Genomic DNA, 19788 nt, shown 5'->3' on the forward strand with positions numbered 1-19788 from the left:
TGGCAACACTTCTGAGCTCCTTATGGAAGAGTCTGTCGATAGAACTGCAGTTGGGGCTGGGCAAGTTACCCATTTTTCCTCTTGGTTTGACAGTTAACCCAGAAGAAATCTTCCAGTTTTAGAATTAAATGAAATTATTTTTACCTTTTTTATTTCCTAACCATACATGTAAAAATAATTAAGGCCGTATTCAGCAGATATCTTGCAAAGCATGGATGTCCCACATTGCACAATCAGATGCCGTATTCCATATGAATAGGGTATAAGATGTGACTTTGCCCATTCTTTTGCAACAACTGTCTGATTTTCTGAATGCCAGACGGCACAGCGAGCATATGCAGATAAATCAAGTGCACATACTGGGCATGTCAGGCTTACTGGGCATGGACTGGGACACATTTCACAGCATGTGCTGTGGGTGTCATGCGCTGGACTTGCTAAGCATGTCTGGGACTGTCCCAGGCCTCAGCATTAAAATCTGGCAACTCCCTACGAACTGTGTAGTGAAGGCACTTAACTCAGCTGGCTACTCTCCTGCCAGCAATGGGGAGCTTGCTTCTTCCAGGAAGTGATTCAGGAGGCTAAATTAGGTTCCTACTGCAAATTAGCTGATAGAGGCGTCCCCTTCTCTCTCCACTGAGTATAAGAAAACTTTGGGGACTTCGTTCACTGGGCTGAGTGGAAAAAGCAAGACCTTCCTTTTAGCGAGTGGGGTCACACTGTGGAGTAAGATGTTTTTGTGGTCCCAGGTGAACCATTTTGGCAGCCATGTGGGGAACTGCTCTGCTTCAAGCAGAGCATGGGTCTGAACCAAGGTCTTGCATGTCAGCATCTTAACTACTGTCCTGTATGGCGTACAGATGTGGGCTTGCCTTGGTTCTTCCTGTCTGAGTCGCCTTACTTGGCTTGGAGTATTTAAATGTGCTTTTGGGTCAGAGAGCAGGAGACTCTGTTTTGCTAAGCGACTGTGATGCTTATTTGTGTAGTGAGATAGCCGAGTCCTGCTCCTGCTCCACTGAGTGTTCAATTACAGCAAAAATTAGACCAGCATAAACAGGTAAGGTTGAGACTGTCCTCTCTCAGGTTGCTTTATAGTATGGTGTCTTCTGAGAGATTGGGATCACGTTCCCTTATGGAGAGGAAGGAATTGAACCTGGTACCCCTGGGTGCTATGGGAGCATTATTTCCAGCATTTCTTCCAAATCTGTGGTCTTCTACTTCACACATACATGTCTTTTTTTTTTTTTCCCCTTAAACAGGTGAATCTATTTGGTGAATATGGGTCTAGTTTAGGAGGGTGAAATTGCCCCGCCCCAATAGTCTATTGCATATTCATCTCCTACTCCTCCCTCCAGTCTTGCCTCTTCCTAATTTTTAGAACAGGTTTTGGAACGCATTATGCATACCATGATCCTTACCTGGTAAACACATATGCTGTACTCTCCTGCTGGGAGCAGTTCTGTTGACTTCATGAGACTGACTATGTAGGTGTACATAAGGATATGCTGAAGTATTTTACAGTTTAGAGTGGTAGCAATGTAAGTAACTTTTGATGATTGTGTATTGCACACATTTATACATACACACAACATTTTAAACTTTTCATGTAAGATTCAAACAGACTTACAAATATTTGGAGTTGGCACAAATCCATGTGACATCAAGGCACCTAAATAGAAAAAATATTAATGCTGGATACTATGTCTGCACTAGACATCACTGCAGGTCCCAGACCATGTTTGTGTGCAGTGACTCTCTTGTTGCCTGGAGCCTTTGTCATTTGGGGGACATAGACCCAGGTGGCACAGCTGCAGAAAGAGATAGATTCCACTTGTCCTGGAGGTGGGCGTGGGTGGAAGAAAGACTGTCGATCTTCCCTGCCCTGAACGTTTCTCCTAACCCTCCATGTCATTCCTGTCTGCACAGACACAGGGCAGTTGTTCCTTCTGTTTGCTTGGTCTGGTTGTATGCATAGTTTTCGCCTGCTGTGGAGGACTTCTGCATATTCTTACAGCTTTTAATGAACAGTTCAACTTGAAGCAGTTTTGCTCTTCACAGTGGGTATCTGAAATGAAAGGTTTGGGAAGTGAGAGTCCTAACAGTTGGAGGTGTCATCGAAATGTCTGCTCAATCTCGTATAATTGCAGGGAACACCTCACCTTCACCCACACACACCCTGGGGCGGGGGGAATGCTGCAAAGGTGTGTAAGTCGGAGCAGTGCTGAAAGGTGTGTGCAGCGGTGTGGCGTGGTCATGAGAACCGTAAGGAGAAACAGGCTGGCGGATGAGAGAAATACTACTCTTATGCATATGCGGTGGCAGAGACAAAAGTTGTAAAGGTTAATGAAGAATGCTTTGAAAGTAGTAGTGGGTAAGGAGAAGGCAGCTTTGCAGAAATAGTGAAAAAGTTTGAAGACTACTGTAGCAAAAGGTGTCACCTCATGAAAGAGGTACATGCATGGTGAGACTTTAGTTTGAAGGGAAAAGTGGTAGGGAAGGTGATCTAAGACTTGAAATGATGTTAAAATGGAAAATAAATGCTTACAAAAGACTATATTTTCCTAAAGTATAACAATAAAGACATCTGTGGGTGGGATTTTAAGTAAAGTTGATCTCACTCTAGAAGAGGCAATACGTTTATTTCAGGCAGCAGAACAAACAGAAATACCAAGAGAAACCTGAAAGACAGACACAGGATGCTTGTCTGCATGTACCATTGCAAAAATCAAACAGGCTAAGTACAGGAATGTCGAAGGTTATGGAAACAGTGGCAGCAATGTGGCAGTCAGCATGAGTATTAGAAATACTCTGGATACTGACAAATGTGCAGATACTGTAATAAACACATCATCATGCTAATATATGCAGTGAAAGTAAGAAACTACTTTTATTAAGTGAAGAACAGGATTCCTCAAGTGAAGAGAAAGTGCTTTTTTTAGGAATGCTAATGGAAGAAGCTATAAATTCAAAAGATTGGCCAATTAAAATGACGAGAAATGGACTATATAGGACAGAGAACAGAATGGAAATAAATGTGATAAAGTGAAATAGGGAACTGTGAAGAGCACATAAATGTGGAAGAGTGAAAAGTGCCTCTGAAAGACTTTAGCAAAAAAGCAATTTTAATGCTGTTGAAATGGTCCCTGAAAAATGCATTGGTTAAATATAAATGGTAAGATTGGTGTTGACATACAGAAGGAGGCAGTTTGTTCTGGGCCTAGAATAGTGAGATAAACATTAAGAGAGTTAACATCATGGAAGGTGAAAAACACAACCCATAACCCTTTTGGAATGCGTTGGTACCATAATGTGAAGATGTATTTATATATGTCTTCCATTAAAAGACAAAATACGTCTTGGAGAAGACACAGATCGGTAGTCAGGGCTACACAAGATGTTTCACAGGTCTTGGGAAGGAGGCTAGGAAATCAATTGTGAACCATGGCAGCAGATGGTATCATTTGAAGAATGGAAAAAACATCTACCAGTTGCGTTCTTTATGTAATAATTGCAGAGAAAAAGTGTAGAGATTATGACCATATGTAGACTTTCAAGACTTAAATAAAAACAGAAGAAGGAAAATTTTTGCTGGCTTATGGGAAGGAGAATATTGTTTGAGATGTTAGGAGTCAAATCATTCAGCAAATTTAATGCGTTAACAGGATATAGATGGATTTTCCTGGATGGATGGCTTCAAGTTTTGCAGTTTCATTCCATCATTTGGAAGTACTACCTTCTGATCTGTATTTGGCACGAGGTGTATTGCATGCAGTGAATGAGGCAGTGGACAGTGTAGCAGGTACGGTCCTCTGTCTTGATGAACCAGTGAATACCAGAGCAGATTGAACAGAGTATTTAACATTCCAAGAGCCAGTAATTTTAGACTGAATAAAGACGGGTATTAATGACAAACACTGGTAATAATATATTTGGGGGGAAGACTGGCCTTGGAGGGAATTTCAGAGGGAATTTCTTATGTTGAATCAAAGAGTCAGGGAATACTGAGCATGTCAAAACCTGGAGATAGGAAAAAGACTTAAAATGTTGTGAAGCATACTGATTTATGTTAACAAGTGCCTATCTAACTCTGAAGGACGTGCAGCTCACTTAAGACATCCCTTCCACAAAGTCACTGCCTGGGCATGTGCACCTGGAAAGAAGAGAATTCAAAGGTTTTGACATCAGCCAAGATGCTTTAATGTTTTGATTCACTGAGGGACATAAAAAGATGCATATAAAGGATGGTTAGGAGCAGTCTTACTGTGTTGTTATGGAACTACTGTTTTGCCATTCTCATTTGCATCAAGGCCAGTGACAGCTACAGAGGTGGTGTATGCAATTGCTGAAAAATAGAATAACTAGAAAGTTACTAGTCTTTGAAGAGTCACAGCACTAGGTGGTTCTGTAGGAGAAAGAAATGTCACATATATTTATATTTATTAATTCCTTTGAGATGCTCTTTCTTCCTTGCAAGCCAAATAATAATAATAAAAAATGTTGGTCTTGTGTCTGCTTTCTGTCGAGAACTAATGAAAAGCCATATTCACTACTGTAACTTTTGTATGTTATTTAATGTGTGATTTTTAGTGTATATATTATAAAGGGACTATACAGGAGTTTAAGCCTCTTCCTAACAGTTTGCAGAGATGATTTCGTACACGGTGGATGAAACGTGTTTTGTAGATAAGTATAAGGTCAGTGATTAAGACATATCTTTTTGAATAAATAGGTTATTGTCTGGCCAGCTGATACTTCTTTCTGACTACATCAAGGAGTATCAACATCTCCAAAGTATCTTTGCTAAGGAAAAGCTAGACTGTAGCTGTCAATTGTCCTCTGGAGAAATGTAAAAAATTGATGTCTTGGTGAAATATCAGATGTATGAACTTTATGGAGCTCAAGGGGGAGGACAGGTCTCTGAATGGAGAAAATAGTTAAATAAGCTTTGCATGCATTTTGGGGAAAATAATTCTGAAGGTGGAGCTCGTCAAGGCATGAATCTTAAATCTGGAAAGCTGCATGAAATGTCTTGAGAGTTTGCTTTATTTGGTAGTCTGCTATTTGAAGAGAACAGAACAAACACCTTGAAGCCAAACCAGAAACGTAAGTAAGCCCAAGGGTGCATTACGTTTCATTTTCTCTGCCTCTAAATATAGTAACTGTTTCCTTAAACTCTACATTGCAGACATATTCATTTATTTTTACTTTTGCCTTCATATTTGCATACTGTAAAGAGGGAACTAAGGTTGGCTGGCAAACCGTGGGCTTTCCATTTCCCATGGAGTTGAAGTCATAAGCAAGAGTATGGATCTGCTCCTGCAGTGCCAAAACAAGATTGGGATCTCCACTGAATTCCCACTTTCTCCTGCTTTAAGCTGGTGGGTTGGCACTAATTGTTCAGGGTGATGGCTTTGGAGAAGCAATTCCCAATGGCAACTGTGTACTACTACTTGGATACTCTTACTTGGATAATCATAGTATATTGGCATGAAGCAGAATGTCTGACCCCACCCTCTCCTGGCAGTTGATGCAGCCACACATCGAAAACAGGTAATTCTTGAAGGTAACTGTGATCTGTGACCTTGGCCATGAGATGCTAAGTTCCACATTGCCCTGAACAGTGTGGTATCTGAATGTGGGATATGTGCAGTGAAGGGTTTGCTCAAAAAACAGGCATGCCTGTGGCTGTAAAGAAAGATCCCAGAGTTTATTATGTCAGCTCCAGAGCTGCTGTAGTGGCATGTGGAGAGCTACCTCCTGTAGTGTTCTGTGACTCATGGTTAAATACTCTAAATGGGAGGGACAAAAACCCTAAAGGATGAACTTAAGGAGCCAGTAATAGTGGCAATCAGTTTTCCACTCTTTGTGAAATACAGAGTGATTCACAGTTTAAAAAAAAAAGCCACCACAGCACTTCCTCAGAATTTGTCAGGAGAAACCAGACAGCCAAGCAGTCGAGCACCAGTTTGTAAAATTGCTGAATGCCAGGTAAGTCCACAGTGGACTATTGTGACACACTGCCTCTTTGCTGAGTTACGGCATGCTCATTTCGTAGTAGAAGTTCTGTTTCTAGAGGTTGGCCTCATGAAGTCTAGCACTGATGGTATCAGACAGAGACAGTAAAATAGAATAAAATAATTAGAGTAAGGCTGTATATCTGTAGAGAACTTGTCACTTGTAGGTGTCTAGATCATGTTCATTGCTTGCTGTTAGAGTTACCTTCCTAGGGTGAGCTTGGTCCTATGTACAAAGGTTTCTTGGTTGAGCAGAGATTATACCATTGGTCCCTACATCTGTCTAAACCTGGCATTCCTGATATGCAACATTGTGTAGCTCTATGTTTCATTTTCAAACTATGTGAGTTCATGCCCCTTGAGCATTATTTTAAATTCGGTTTCAGAGGGGCTGCAAATGAAACCCATTTGAATCTGCCAAGTTTCATCAAGTGTTGTGTCAAGCTTACAAATTCTGCATGAATTTGATGCATAACATAAATCAGCCCAGGTGTGTTGAAAATGTCCCTAAGTTTTAGCATACCTTTTGATGAACTTGGTCTAACATTTAAGTTTGTAAGAAAATACAGCACTAGGGAACTTTGCAGTGTTTAATTGTTGATGTTACCATACAGCTCTCACAGTAGTATAGACCCAAGTTGTAGGGACATATGTGACCTGTCATTAAATGGTACTTCGTCTACTGACAGTTCAATGTCTGGAGTGTGCTGCCTTTTTCCCCTAAAGATTTAGTGAAAAAATAACTCCGAGTATAAAGTTTTCCCGAAGTTCAGAAACACTTCACCAGGGAATGTTTATTAATTTTAAAAACTTTTTTCCCAGCTGTATGAACCAGAGCTAGACATATAATTGATTTATTTTTTGGAGTGTTAAGAAAATATGTTTCCCATAAAGGGAGTTTTCTGGCAACAGAAATAGTTCTGGAGCTGAATTACAGTGTTATTTGCTTGCATCTATGTTGTTAAGACTAGTGTGCACTAGTTTTCCAGCATGTCCTTATAGCTCCAGATGGTGTAGTATACCTTGAAATACACTAATTCAGAGGAAATAGAATAAATCAAATAAGTTAGGAAGACATACTTCTGCTGACCAGTTTTTTTCAGGTTAAGGAAGAGATTTGAAAAAGTGAAATACTTTTTTGAGCTATTGAAGCACAAAATAATCTGGACTGCTTTAAAGAGCAGAACCTGCTTCTCTTCATGCTCTTGCAGTTCAGAGGTTGCTTTACGGACATTATACAGACTGTATCCATAGTCTTTCATATGTGTAATAAACAGAAGTGAAGACCACCCTCTTAAAGGAGAACTTATTTGGAGGAGTTAACTCTTTTACGATAGGATTTTAAAATATCATTTCCAGAATGTTGCAGAAGTGGTGAAGTACAAGTGTGTGATAGTACTCAATAGCTACTGAAGTGTGCTGAGGTGAATGTGTTATTGTAGGTTGCAGTGTGCAGTCAGTAGGTGTGTGATTCTGAATGCCTTTATTAGAATTAATCAGTAGTTTACAAAGGGGAGATGAAATTAAAGGTCTGAAAACAAATATTGTTTACTGATGACTCATTGAAGGGGAGGCAGAATGCTATAGTATCATCAAGCAAATAGTATTGTAGGCAGCTGAGCGTTTGGTTTAGAGGCAGCAGTTGGTGTTTGTGAGCTGATACTTGTGATCCGACTGGGTACTATCCAGCCAGGTTTTGGCGGCACTACGCTTTGCTGTGGTGTGCAGTGGGAGCTTCCAAGCTCCTCACGTGACTTCAGCCAGCCGTGAGTCAGGATGTTTTTCTTCTGTGCTACAGTAAATACGTTCAGTTAAAGAATAGGGTGGATACTCTTAAGGACAGGCAGGCAAATTACATTTCTCAGCGTCACCCACTGCAAGTCAGAGCTTTTAGAGTATTAATGTTTGATGATAAGTAACATCAAGGTAGAGTATTTGTGAAGAAGTTAAAAATAGCCTTCAGTTAGGGGGAGGTTTTATTTCAAAACTCCCTCTAAATGAAACAGAAGAACAACTTCCCCTTGCAGTGTACAGCTACATCATCATTACTCCTTTCTTTTGCACTGCTGTGAAATAGCTGCAAAGGCTTAACTTAAAACAGACTTGTTAAGCAAATAAGGAAGTGTAAGAGGATGTGACATGCTTCTGGTAAATTACATCTGTCCACTCTTCAAGGATTTCGAACTGCGTGAAATTTGCTTTACTGTCATGTTCTGTACTGAGAGGTTTATTGCTTTGACTTAGTCGCACTTAGCCAGAATTTCTTCTGGGTCCCTGCTCAAAATATGGTTATGGAAAATCAGTGGTTTCTTTTGGTTCTTTCAGTTAGGAAATGGAATCATAAATCATTCACCATAAAGAAACTAGTACTAGCTCAGAGTAAAGTATGCCTCCCTTGCTTTTCTTTTAAGGGATGCAATAAGAGATGGAGAGAAATGATAAGAAATTCATGCTGCTTCTTCTTCCCAAATATCATCCTTTTGGTTTGTTCCCTAATGGACCAACACTGATCTTTTTATGTAGATCATGTGCTCGTACTCACATCTTCGTCTGATGTAAATTGTGGTAGCTTCATTGACTTCAGCAGAGCTGAGCTGTTTTACGACTGGCTGAGGCTTACCACAGGATGTAATACAAGAGTGTATTTCTGTGCAACACTGTAAGTTATGTCAAGTTCTGGAGCTTCTCGTAGTGGGACGTTCTGGTTAAATGTTTTTATGATTAAAATTGCAATGTCAGATTTGGATGAGTGATAAGTGTATTTAAGTGATGGATCTGCATTCTGGCAGTGTTTGTCAGAGAGTTTTTTGATGGCTTAATCTTCAGCTAGTACAACTGGTCACTTAGTTTCTTTTATTCTACTCTTCTGAGTCTCTTCTCCCTCTGTTTCTCTGTCCATTTTCTTCAATTTCTGCTCTTTGTTCTCCCTGTCTCTGTCTGGTCTTGACAGGATTCTTGTTGGTTGAACACTGCAGGCAGGATGAAGAAGGTATCGTTGATACCTCTTACATGACTTTATTTTTGCATGATGAGGTCCAAGTGACAGAGAAGGTGATACTTAATTAAATCATGAGTTCTTCTCTAGGGCAGGTTCAGAGGAAGTACAGTCATTCACTTGCAGGACTCTCAGGTGGAAGAATTGATAGTCTTTTATAAACTACTTAATCACTTTTACGTGGTAAAATATGTAAAAAAAATAGATTAATAAACTCCAACAGAGTAAATCAGATTGCCTTAAAAAATCCAAGGAAAGAACCACAAAATATGAAGGACTCTATTGTCTTGTAATGGGTACACCATGTTAATCTTATCCTAAGAAGTCCTGCAGAGCAGTCAGCGTCATATGATGCTGTAGTAATATGTTTTGTCTAGCATCACGCATTGTCTTTTTCCTGCCCTTCTTCTTCCCAAGGGACAATGAATCCCATTAGGGGAATCTTTTTGCTTTTCCTCATGCTTGGCAAGAGCATAGCCCAAGTCAGCTTTGCAGCTTTGGAGTAGAGCCCAACCCAACTTTTGGGATTCTTAAGCTTCTGTTGGGGAGCGGGCACACCGTGAATTTCCCTTAACACACCAGTTAAGGTAGATGGTTTGCCTTCGGGAAAGCAATACATCTTCTTTCCAATTCACCAGAATTCCCTTTAAATAAAAAAAAAAAAGCTTAAAATGAAGACAAGTTTTATTGTAGCAAGGAAAGACTCATTCTTTTTAGGAAAACCTGCAGCTTTGATTAGTTCTGGATGCTCATGAAAATACAGGTCAATCTGTGTAAGTTTTTCTGGGACTGGGGTTATCTTTTGAGATGCATGGACTCTTTAGCAAGGCATCTCTTATATCAGGCTTACTTTTCTGCCCGTAATGTCAGTTGAATTGCAGTTTTGACCAATTTCTTCTTCCTAGACTGCATGATTTGCACTGTGAAACTTTTTTTCTTGCTGCACAAGAGGTAACAGATTATATATCATACCATGCATTATCTGTAAAACATTTTAATTTCCAGTCTGTGGGATGTCACTGGTTATTCGTAGATCTCACATGATGATAATGCAAAGGACCGCCTTGCATGACCACATACTTTGGGGGTTCAGGCAAATACTCATGCTATGTGAGTAGACTCAGTGCTTTGGTCTACTATGACAGTTTCTCTTCTCTTAATTTCTGCTTGCGTATTTAACATCATGAAGTACAGCCTCCCTTTCCTCAGTTTTCCTATTGCCACACCTTGTAAATAGAACTGAAACTACTTTGTGGCAGGGACAAAATCAGTTTAACAAGTGATTAAGTTAACAACATGAGAGAAGAGACTAGGGCAGTCTGATCCCCCCCCCTCAATGTAAGTGGGGGTAACTCCACTGTCACAATTAAAGTTGGCCCTTTTGCTGTTGTGAAATGCATGAGGTAGGGAAGTGTGTCATGGAAAATGGTGATGCAGCTTCATTTACTGTGCCTTCAGGGTGACTTGCTTCCTTGATGAACGAGGCTTCATTTCACCTGTGTAAAACTCAACTATTTCTCCTCCAGCCCTGTCCCACAAAGTACCATTTAAATGATGGGGAAGATTTTAAGAAGCACTTTTGCTCTGCAGATGTTCTAACTAGATCTTAGTGTTAATTGCAATAGGTCGGCAATCACTGCTGACTTCCAGACATCAGTGCTTGATGTCTGAACAGTCAAAGCCATGGAAGAATTCACTTTCATACTTTTTTCTGTCTTGCTTTTTCAACAGTTACATCGCAAACCAGCGAAAATTAGAAAGCATCAATGACAATGAAGTTGGATTTTATGTTGGACTTAAAAATCTGTAAGTATATGGGATGCATATTTTATAAAGCTATTTTTTCTTTATTTCTTTTATAGAAGTATATAGAGACCTTATCAGAGTGTAGGCCTAACTTTGTGTGTTACAGAGGACAGTTGTAGATCTTGCGGTTCAGCCTTGTTGAGATTTCATCCACACTCTTATTTTAACCGTTACTATCATTATGCTTTCCATTATATTTTAAATGAAATATTCTAACAGCTTTATGTATTTTCTCAGGACCGTGGTGGATTCAGGCTTAAGATTTGTGTCCCGTCAGGCATTTGTGAAAAACATCAACCTACAATACATGTGAGTAAGAATAGTGTCTGCCTTCTATGCCAAAACTGCCCAACTGGCGTTAATTTATTTAACTGTTAATTTATTTCTCTCTTTTACCATTTCCTTCACAAAAAATGTTTTAACAGGACAGATTTAAAATGCTCTTCTCTCATTACTTGACCCTAAATAAGATATGTATGGTAAGGAATGGGCAGAACACAGGACATGTACAGTAAGGAACTGGCGGACCACAAGAACATAATGTTGGGTAGCAAAAAGACTGTCCAGTTCATTATTCTGTCTCTAACAATGGACTCTGTCTTTTGTGGTAAGTAGTGTAGCACAAAGAGTGCCTCTCTCAGCTGAGTGAGTTGGTGCCAAGGGTATGATGTCCACACTGTGCATCACACTCAGTGACATGGGTTTGACTAGTTCTAGTCTGATTCAATGGGCTGAACATGTTTTAGCAGCTACAGTGCAGTAGGTGCATGCATGGAGCACATCTAACGTAGTTTGACCAGTGTGCATACCCAGAGACTGTGGCGTGACTGTGAACTTAAGTCTTGGGGGTGAGCAGAAGATTCATTTCAGAAGCTCATTCAAGATCTGAAGTAACACACCCAAATATAATATAAGAATATAAGAGTGAGGTTACTTTCACACCCAAATGCCATTTGTGATTCATGAACATCAGGAAGCAGAGTTGGTGCCTGTGCAACTTTTTGACTGTGTTTTTCTAGATTACTTACGCTTTAGATTTAGCAAAGGCTGAACTGATCAAAGTTCTTTATAAAAGTACAAAGCAAAATGATCAGCTAAAATGAAAGGCTTTGTTTCTTTTTAATATAAGTACATGTCCCTGAAGGACTGTAGTGCCTTTTGGTGGGACAGACATGGAGCAGCTTGCTTTGCTACTTACAGGGAAAACTGTGGATCTAGTCCTACATAACACTGAGATCTTGTAAGGGGCTCAGTTCCTCACAGGTACCGTGTTTTAGCCAAGTACTCAAGTGTGTATTTCAGTCCATGCATCTTCATTAGATATGTTTTGCACTTAACTTAACCCTTTGCTTTTGTTAAAGTCCTAATCAGATGGGGAAGACATAAGGCCAAGCCTCGGACTTGTAAGCTACTTACTTGTAATAGGGAAGAACTGTTGAACACAGCACAGGGCTGATTGCTTTGCTAATGAAATGGAATCACTTTCTGCACCTGTGTTTTCCAAAGAATGGCAATTAATTCCTGTAAGGAAGTGGATGTGAATGTCCATATCTGCCTAAACAGTAACTGCTGTCCTTAATGTGGAACAGTCACTGGAGGAGTGTGAACCAGATCTTGTCAGCCTATGAGGCTTACATATTACTTCATATAGTCATTAATAAAGCAAATAGCTTTTACTGTAATCAGTTGGTGATATAAGGGAAGTATCTTCTTGAGTGAATTAATGTGTTTACCTGTGTAACAATTGCTCAATGAATTATGGTTGTAAAAGGTGAAATTCCCTAAAACCAAGTGCATATGCCCTGGCTGTGGAAATGCTCAATAAGAACTTACAGGCTGAGAGGCATATTTACAGAGAAACATTTAGCGGCTGTGTGGGGACAGAATCTCAGCATAATGCAGCAGAACAAAGCAAATTCAGTCTGGGATCAAAAGGAATTTTGTGTTAGATTTTTACATCTTTTGCCCATTACCTTAGCTGTTGGGAAGGCATCTGTTGGAATACTGTATATAGATTAGGACACTGAACCTAGCCATCTTGAAAGACATTACAGAGAAGAGCAACAGAGCTATAAGGAGCTTGTAAAGCAAATAATTTAAGGAGACTCAGAGGCTGGGTATGTTCAGTCCGATAGAGAGAAGACTGAATAGGAACATATGTCTTCTTATGTTTAAAAGAAGAGAAATTACAATGAGAAGAGCAATCAGTTCTCTCCATGACCATGAGTACAGAGTGAGAAATAATGAGTTTAATTTGGAGCAAGGTAAATAGATGTTTGGAAGACCTTCCCAGCTGTATGGGCAAGTACACGCTGCAAAAGGTAACTGAGACAATTGGTGGGATTCTCTTGATAGGCTTTTTTGCCTGTTTCCTTAGGGAAATGGGTTTCATGCAGTCACAAAATGTCTCTGTCTCCAGTGGTTGCTTCTAACCAAAACTTACACAGGTAAACAGGTTTTCTGAAAACTGACCATTGGACAGGACAGGGAGACCCTATTAGAGTTCCCACTTAAGGAAGAAGTATCATTGTGCTTATATGACCTGCTAGGCACTACAGAATCCACATGGGCAAGATGTCTTTAAAACACTTCAGCCCCAGGAATAGCTTCAGCTGGAGCATGCAGTCAAACATGGAATACGTATCTGTTGGTAAGCAGGCTTTACTAGATCTGTAGTTCATGAAGCTGCTTGTTAGAAAAAAATTAGGCTGGGTGACATCTGTTTGGTTGATGTACATGGAATCTTAATCCAGAATACTTAACGTATGAACCAGGGGCTTATCCAGTCTCATACTGTGTTTTCTTTTGGTGGGGATTTAGTAATGTTAGCAGACACAGGATAAGCCCGGATAAGATGGAAAATACTAAGTGGCACCACCTGCTCTATATGTACATGACAAAGCAGTAAGTATGGAGACATTTTTTGCCGAGGCTGATCTATTATCCCTGAAAAAAATGCATTTGTTTGTTTTCTCTGGCAAGTCTTGATGCGCACTAAAATGTTTCTGAAAGCCCCAGTGAATCACTGCTTGTTGTCATCAGCAATAAAACACCTGTTGGCTGCACTGGGAATGAAGTGCAGCCCCTGTTGTGGTTGGGACAGTGAAAACTATTAAGTGCTGAAATCATTTCACTTTGCATGAGTAGCCTCCGAATACAGGTCTTTGAGAAATCTTGCATTTTATTTTGAAACAACAGTTTGTTACTATCCCATAAAGAAAACAAAAACTGTTTTTGTGATACTATTACAGTTTTCTTTTCCTTCTGTGAAACAGCTTTTGATATAGTTAAGGTGCTTTATTATATGAATGTAGAATTTATTTTATGAATCATATAAGAATATCAGATTATAAGAACCTTATTAACACACATTTCCTTAAGCCCTTTTTTGTCATTACCTTATTTTCTTGGCCAAACTTCTGTAGCCCAAATATCTTTCTAGAGCTATGTATGATGAGAAGATTTGAGTAATAACATAAACAACAGGAAAATAAATGCTTTAATAGATATTACTTAAGTGTAATTAATAGCCTTGCTCATCTAATTCTGGTGTTCTCATTGACTTTAGACTCAAATTAGTCAACAGTGGCATTTAACAAGCTATTAAATAGTCCTAGTTTAGTAGTGCTGTAGTTTATAAGCTTATCTGCTGCTAACAGTAATTTTAATGCACCTGTGTAATACACATGCATGGTATACTGTCAATACCTTTAAACATAAAAATACATTTCATAGCAAGTGCATTACTTCCAAAAATGTTAAAAAATGGCTATTGTTATGTGCCAGGCTGTGTATAATTGCATCACTGAATCATAGATTTGTGAGTGTAGCATACATAAAACTCTAGGTATTAAGATGTGTTTGTCTTTCTACACTGTTCAGGTTTAGGTAAGGCAGCCAAATGAAACCATTTGAGACCTTGCGGCAGATTTTCCCTTGCACTCGGGGCTGGCTCCAGCCATAGGCAGAGCAGGCAGTTGCCTGTGGAGGGAGACAGAGAGTAGCAAAATGGCCATTTCTTCACCTCTTCCCCCCAGTACTTAAATCTGTTCCCTCCTCTTCCTTCCTGCCTCCCCTTGTCAGGAGTGGTGTAGATGGTAGAGCTGTGCCTGTGTTGCTAGCTGTGTGAATATTTATGCAGCTTCTCAGGCTGCTTTTGCACTCCTCACATTGCCACAGGTTTGCTTTTAGCTGAATTAGGGCTAGCAAGTTTAAAGTGAGCTTGATATTCATATGTGAAGTACGGGCATGCTTTTGACTGAATTTGGGTCCTATCCTTAGGTATAGCTTCGGAGCCAGGCTCTGTACTCCAGACTTTTTTTTTTTTTAAGAAAAAAAGGCTATAGAACCTCAGATGGATCTTCTTTGGGCTGCTCACCATGATCTTTTTATGTGTAGTTGAATTGGGGAACTAATTTGTATTCTCATTCCATGGAAGTGGAAGTGTGGTCCTTAACTACTCCATAATAAGCTTGGTAGTGATTTTTTCACTTAACATGAATTAAAGAGACTGCAGCAGGCATCTCTATAATCAATATAAAGTGCTCAATTTCTGAAAAAAATATATAACATTAAATTTACTGTCAAAGTATCATTTAAGTAACAGTGGTCTGAAAAATTTCTATTGAATTACTTGTCAGTTTGAAAAACCTTAAAGCGCTAAACTACTTGGGAGGAAAGGCTACAGTCTTGGAAGCACTAAATGTTTCAACCCAGGATTGAGAATATAGGCACAGGAATTTTTAATTACTTTTCTTACTATTCTTACTTCCCTTTCCTGGTGTGTATCAAGCACAGCTGCTAAAAATCTGAAAACACAATTAAAACTATCAAGGTGCTTTTGGTTTTTTGAAACTGGAGTTGTTAAAATAATGACTCCTTATTCTTTTGATAGTTTTACTTAAATTATCAGTCCCATTTTTTCACTGGCTCACATGGAGTCATTGATACCTGCACAAAGCGTTCAGACAGTAACATACCTGGTGACATTTGGGCAGTAAGTCTGGCTCATGAATCTAAGCAAGGGCTATTCTGCTGCGTAAAGGTTTGCAGTAATCCTCCAAAAGCAATGACTGGCCTGAGGCTAAATGACAAGAAGCTATAGCTATGGCAGCACCTGATTCTCACAGTCTGCTCTCTGATAGAGTTCATAGCTCCGAAGCAGGCAGCTCGGCACCTCACGAAGAGATAGGATGAGTAAGTTGAGCAAGGAAACATGTAAGCAGCCAGGAGGAAGTCTTTAGGAAAGATGGGACTTCAGTCCTGCCTGTGAAGTAGGTGGGCTGTTATGCCCATGCTGGGTGACTAAGAGCAAACACTCTCCCAGAGTCAGTCTTTATGTTTTTAAGATATTCTTGAAAATTTTATTTTTAAAGAAGAGAGAAATACTATCTCAGAGGATGGCTGGGGCTCTTCTGTAAGATGTTTGTGGCCCATTTTCAGATCTGTATTGTGATACTTCAGGATTTAGAAGGTGTTGGTGGTAGAGGGTTTGAAATCTGCTTTGATTTGCCTTGGTCCGGAATCAGAGTTTGAGCCTGGCTCTCCCGTTAGGGTGCCAGGGAAGAGCATACCTCCTGCCTCAGGCAAAGGTAAACCCATTCGTGGGATTGCTTTTGCTCAGGGGCCTGGGTGCACTTGGTGGGTGATGCGAAAAGATGGAGAAGTCCGATGTGTGCCTCAAGGGGATTTGATTTTAGGTGGAAAGCTGCTGTATGGAGTCCTACACGACAAGTTGCAGAAACTGCTGAAGGAGAAGGTGAATCGAGTCAGTTTGCAGAGGTGAAAGCCATCCAGCTAGCATTAGATATTGCTGAAAGAGAAAAGTGGCCAGTGCTCTATCTCTATACTGACTTATGGATGGTGGCAAATGCCCTGTGGGGGTGGTACAGCAATGGAAGCAGAACAACTGGCAGCGCAGAGGTAAACCCATCTGGGCTGCCACACTGTGGCAAGATATTGCATCCCGGCTAGAGAATCTGGTTGTAAAAGTACGTCATGTAGATGCTCATGTACCCAAGGGTCGGGCCACTGAAGAACATCGAAACAACCAACAGGTGGATCAGGCCGCCAAGATTGAAGTGGCTCAGGTGGACCTGGACTGGCAACATAGGGGTGAGCTATTTATGGCTCGGTGAGCCCATGATACTTCAGGCCATCAGGGAAGAGATGCAACATATAGATGGGCTCGAGATCGAGAGGTGGACCTGACCATGGACACTATTGCACACGTTATCCATGAATGTGAAACATGTGCTGCAATTAAGCAAGCCAAGTGGTTAAAGCCCCTGTGGTATGGAGGGCGATGGCTGAAATATAAATTTGGGGAAGCCTGGCTTCAGCTCAACAGAGATTTCCCTGAGGAACCCAGTGTCTGATGGTTAGGGATTCCTCCTGATACAGAAAAGCAGGGTCCTCTGCTGTGTGGAAACCGGGAGTCAAACCTGGTTGTCACACAACCTGGAATATGTTGCCTCCCACTAGAGTGGTGAGTGCCATGGGTACCTGTCTGCAGGTAAAGCCCACTGTGTATCTGGTTGTCTTGTGGGAAAGGTAGGATTTAGTTGCTGTGCAGGTGGGAGAAGCAGGTGCATGCCTTCTTTGGTAATACCACAGGGGCATCTGCATGTGCTGCTTGGCAGTGTCAGAACTGGAGGGGTTCTCCTGCATGGCAGGTGAAGAATTGTCCATGGAAGGATGGGGTTTGATGGGCTTCACGTTGCCTCAGTGCTGGAGACGAAAGCCCAAGTCTGTGTAAGGACTCAACTTCTTTCTTTCAGCCTCCCAACATATGGCTTATACGCATTAGGGAAAAAATCATAGTGGCAGTTTTTACTTATAACACAACTTCTGTGCTATGTGCAAATTGTACTTTAATTTTGATATATCTGATCGGGGTACATGAGATGTTTCCACCAGCATCTGCCATAGGGCAGTCCAGTTCACCTGACTAATGAAATAGTAGCTCATCTGTTTTGTTCTCACACATTAGGACCAGTCAATTTCTAAACTTCAGGCTGTTGTTTGCCACAAGGACACAACAAGGAAATACAGTAAATAAAATCTCTTAAAGATTCTGTTTTCAACATTTGTAGAAGATCCAACTTGTAATTTCTCTGGAAATTATCTTGTACTCAGAGATCAAGGACTGAAAGTTTGGGAGCTAAACACTGTGTTCTTTAGTCAGGGGAAAAAAAAAGAGCTTTAATCCCTGGTTTTAAATGCTATGCAACTTTAACTATGGAGCCCCTATGGCGCCTTTATAATACCACATAAAACTCGAGGTATTTTGGCTCGTAACACTGATTTGTACTGTACTGCTGGCAGTTACACAGTTTACTGCTCTCACTGTCTTTAATTGGTGGACTGATAAGACTGTAGAAAAACAGCATTATTTTGCTTTGAGGTGGAGAAAGCAATTTTCTAAACCTGGGAGGGGAGGAGTATTTCTGATTCAGGTGAACATTTCTTTGCTCTGCATAATGGGAGAGGACCTTTCACTTAATTACCACTGGAAACCGTAAATGCTTAATTGACATAAAAAAGCCCAATATAGGCATTTTACAGTTTTCCTTTTGATCTTCCATGTGGGTGCATATTGTACATGCAATTTGAAAAGAATAACTAAAAGGCTCTGATGTGGATGTGTGCTAGCATGTGAGGAGGGCTTATGTGAGTACAGAGTTTGGTGCAGTGTCAAAGAAAGGGATACACCCATTTCACTTATGAATAAATTGAGCTTGTAATTAACACCTGGACTTTACAAAATACTTTTGAAACACAATTAAATCTGCTGCTTTTCTGCAATGAACAGAAGTGCTAAAAGTGAAAATATTGATCCTTGCTGAGTTTGATTTTGAATGTATTTGACTTTAGATGCAGACTGGATTCAAACCCTTGAAACCCATCAAACCATAAAATGAGACTGAGCACCACTTCTTTACAACTGAAGTCAAAGGAATAAGGGTTTTTTGAGCTGGTTTGAGTTCTTTATTTTTTTTAAGAGACACAAACTGTATTTTCAGTGTAAGAAGAAACAATTCTAATTAATGCAATCTTTCTCTTTTCCCGTAGCAATTTATCCAGAAACAAGCTCTCAAGTTTGTCCAAGAAGCCTTTTCGCCATCTGGGTTTGTCTGATCTGTAAGTTGTCATTTCCTAAAATAAAGTTTATTTATGGCTGGAATGGAAGAAAAAGACTTTGAAGTTTGTTCTGTTGAAGGTAGAGGTCCATCAGTGATTAGGAATGAAATTCTGATCCAAAGAAAGCAGCAATGCTGGACACTTAAATACAGAGAGATTTTCATCCCAGGGCTTCAAGAACTTCAAGTGTATCTTCTGAAACAATGTAGAGGTCAAAATAGCTTCTTCCCTTCAGCTTTGAAATATTTTATTGTGAGATTACTTCACACAAAACTACTGGTGTTTGTATTAAATATTTAAGCTGGTGGAAATACAGCCTTCTACATATCTTCAAATGAAGCCTCTCTCTCGTGTTCTTATATTGGCCCCACAGCTGCTATGCTTGTGGTTGGCTATTGAAGAATATTTTTATTTTCTCAAATTCTTTGAGTTGCATTGTGCTTTACATAATGGTAATGAAACACTGGTAAACATGTATTTGTTGATTGTTTCAATATTACATTTTTATCCTCTGTTCCATCAAGCAGAATTTCTATGTTGGTATACATTCCAAAATTTTGGTCTTCTTGTGCATTCTTTGCTAATATGTGGGACTGCAGAGAGTCTGCAGGAGCTTTGGTAGGGCTGGGGCTGCAGAGGACGGGGAGATTGCTCTCCCAGAGCTCCAAGCAGAGTCAGAAGTTGTCCAAAATGCCAGTCCAACTATTGCAACACCAGCCTTGCAATCCTCGACCTCTTCTGATGAACGTCAGCGTGTGAGAAATGAAATGAGCAAATCCCAGTACCACAAAAAGAGGTTGTGCCCCTTAGGTATGTTTTGTTGATACTTAA

General features: G+C 40.2%; 1 protein-coding gene across 1 annotated transcript in view; it reads left to right on the top strand.

Annotated features, from left to right (window-relative positions):
• Positions 1–10746: 10746 nt before the first annotated feature.
• The window catches only part of NTRK2 (neurotrophic tyrosine kinase, receptor, type 2), a 185086-nt gene continuing 176044 nt past the window's right edge, over positions 10747–19788 (top strand). The window contains exons 1-3 of the mRNA XM_010568646.1: positions 10747–10815; positions 11053–11124; positions 18889–18957. The gene's annotated coding sequence lies outside the window, so the exon portion shown is untranslated. The remainder of the gene's footprint in view (positions 10816–11052; positions 11125–18888; positions 18958–19788) is intronic.

This window comes from Haliaeetus leucocephalus, unplaced genomic scaffold, assembly GCF_000737465.1.
Source record: "Haliaeetus leucocephalus isolate CR32 unplaced genomic scaffold, Haliaeetus_leucocephalus-4.0 Scaffold251, whole genome shotgun sequence".
Lineage (NCBI taxonomy): Eukaryota > Metazoa > Chordata > Aves > Accipitriformes > Accipitridae > Haliaeetus > Haliaeetus leucocephalus.